The following is a 2,640-nucleotide window of genomic DNA, read 5'->3' as shown; positions in this document are numbered from 1 at the left end:
CAGGTGGCAATGAGCAAGCTGACAACAGCTGTTGAAAGGACGCGTGCCATTAATTTCGCGGCCACGCGCCCGAAAAATCGCGCCCACGCGCCTAAAAAAGCGTCTGGAATGACCATGTACTGTCACGTCACCATAACTTCCTGCACGTCCTGACACAGTTAGAAGAAACCGTCGCACGACGTTTCAGCAGTTTGGACTGTTCTTATCCTTTCACCAACTATTCGAATTTCAAAGATTCAAAAAGATTCAAAAGTAAGCGGGAAAATGCCCCTTACCTTGGCAACCAAGTAACTATAAGACGGGTGCGGGTACAGTGTCAAGGCAAAACCCTTCACATACTTAGCACCCGCAGGGAATTGAAGCCAAGAATACCTCGGCAACCAAGTAACTATAAGACGGGTGCGGGTACAGTGTTAAGGCAAAACCCTTCACATACCTAGCACCTGCGGTGAATTGACGCCAGGAATACCTCGGCAACCAAGTAACTATAAGACGGGTGCTGGTACAGTGTTAAGGCAAAACCCTTCACATACCTAGCACCTGCGGTGAATTGACGCCAGGAATACCTCGGCAACCAAGTAACTATAAGACGGGTGCTGGTACAGTGTTAAGGCAAAACCCTTCACATACCTAGCACCTGCAGGGAATTGACGCCAGGAATACCTTGGAAGTAAAGTAACTATAAGACGAGTGCGGGTACAGTGTCAAGGCAAAACCCTTCACATACCTAGCACTCCGCAGGGAAATGAAACCAAGAAGGATCCTGGGCCATGCTTGCGGAAACGGGAATAACATCCCCGCATAGCGGGAACGTCGAGAACTAGATTGAAGCTTCAAGATGGAATTGGTGGTTATAACATAATTGATCACTATGTTCAAAACTACCAAAACCTCATGGAGAATCTACACAAGAGGTTCTCAACGCTCCTAACTTGCGAGGAGGTTACAGACCTACCCGCATCATACCCAAAGATCAAGCAGAACAGTGGGAAATTCTGCACGTGACATTAGGAAACCCGCTGGAAGAATCCCCGCGGAGAACCTTAAAACTAAACCCTTTTCAAAACCCCTTGCTTAAGTCCAAAAGTTCACCTCACTTTATTAAACATTCATGAGAAGAACATTGGACTGGGGGGACTTGAAGAGGTAGGTCCCAGCAGAGCCCGGTTGGACCCGCAAGATTCACCTTGAGAAGGGACGTCTGCGCAGTTGAACCCGCAAGGCTCCTTAACGGACGTCTGCGCAGTTGAACCCGCAAGACTTTAACTTTAGGGACGTCTGCGCAGAGACCAACTGGATCTGCAGGACCCACCACGCTCAGAGACGTGTCGTCCTCACGTGCGGTACGCTAGCTGTCCCCGCAAGAAATGCCTCCCAATGGTTTCCAAGTACTCCGCCTGTTCCCGCAGTTATGGATACCAGCCATCAGGGAAGGCCACCCGCGCTGCAAGGCTACACGCACAAGGCTTAACTCATAATATTTCAGTAGTCACCTGAAGGAATGAGCAAGCCGGGAACATTCCCGCACAAAGGCGGGAGGGGGAATACTCCCGCCCAAATGAGCCAGTCCGTACGATACTGGAAGATCTTTTGTACTGTACCTGACGAGGTATGGGCAAAAGATCTGACCAAAGATACGACAGCTCACTGACAATAGTATGGCAAGCAGCATGCTCTTACACTGTATGTCACTATTAGCCGCTACCTACTCACCAACTCCTGTCATACCACGTGCATAGCCTGTAGTTGGTGGAAAAGGAATAGTACACAGCAGGCCTGGTCACTATCAGCCGCTACCTACCCACCAACCACCAGCATGGCACGTGCGTATGCCACAGTTGGTAGAACAGGAATACTATTCAGCCGGCTATACCTTCTTGGAAACCTACCTTCGGCTATAAATACCCCAAATGGTATGGTCATCTAATCTTATCTTGTATCTTATATCATATACCTGATAACTGCTCTAGCATTCTCTTAATATACACTTATATTCAAGAGCAATCTAGTCTGATTCTCACGCCGGAGGGTGGTCACAAGGAGGTACCCCCCCCTTCTCAGTGACGAGCTCACGGTGTCTGTTTTACAGGTTATCGGAAGAACCATCTTTGCCGGATCTCACCCCTCGTGGGAAACATCTATTTAACCCCCAGGTTACCCGTAATCTGCCCGGGGTCGACTAGTGTTTCTTCAACTGCCTTTTTTCTTTCAACATCTTTTATTAACCATTACAAACTACGTATTTTGTTTATCTTAGTGTTTATATTTTTTTAATGCCACACAATATATATATGTGTGACTTTCATAAATTATTTTAAGATTGATATGTAACTCTATTTTCACATCTTAAATCATTTTTGGCATCAATTAAACTTTGGCACCGTTATTATCAGTGAAATGAACTGGTAAGATGAATGGTTCAATGACTGGTAGATTATGAAAATCGAGAGTGTTGTTTTATTTTCAAGCAATGAAATATTTTTTATCTAAAGATTTTTACCAGTAGAATGTCGTTCAAAGCAAGCATCAATACTCGTTCTAATCTATTTCATATATAGTCACAACCTAAACACTTTATTCCTTGATAGTATGTTACATCTATTTCATTTATTAGTGTCATGAAACACGTGAGAAAGGGAA

This window comes from Bidens hawaiensis, unplaced genomic scaffold (assembly GCF_021521415.1).
Source record: "Bidens hawaiensis isolate Kalapana, Puna unplaced genomic scaffold, B.hawaiensis_p1.1 tig00043136_1, whole genome shotgun sequence".
Taxonomy (NCBI): Eukaryota; Viridiplantae; Streptophyta; class Magnoliopsida; order Asterales; family Asteraceae; genus Bidens; species Bidens hawaiensis.
Note: the sequence above shows the minus strand (reverse complement) of the source record.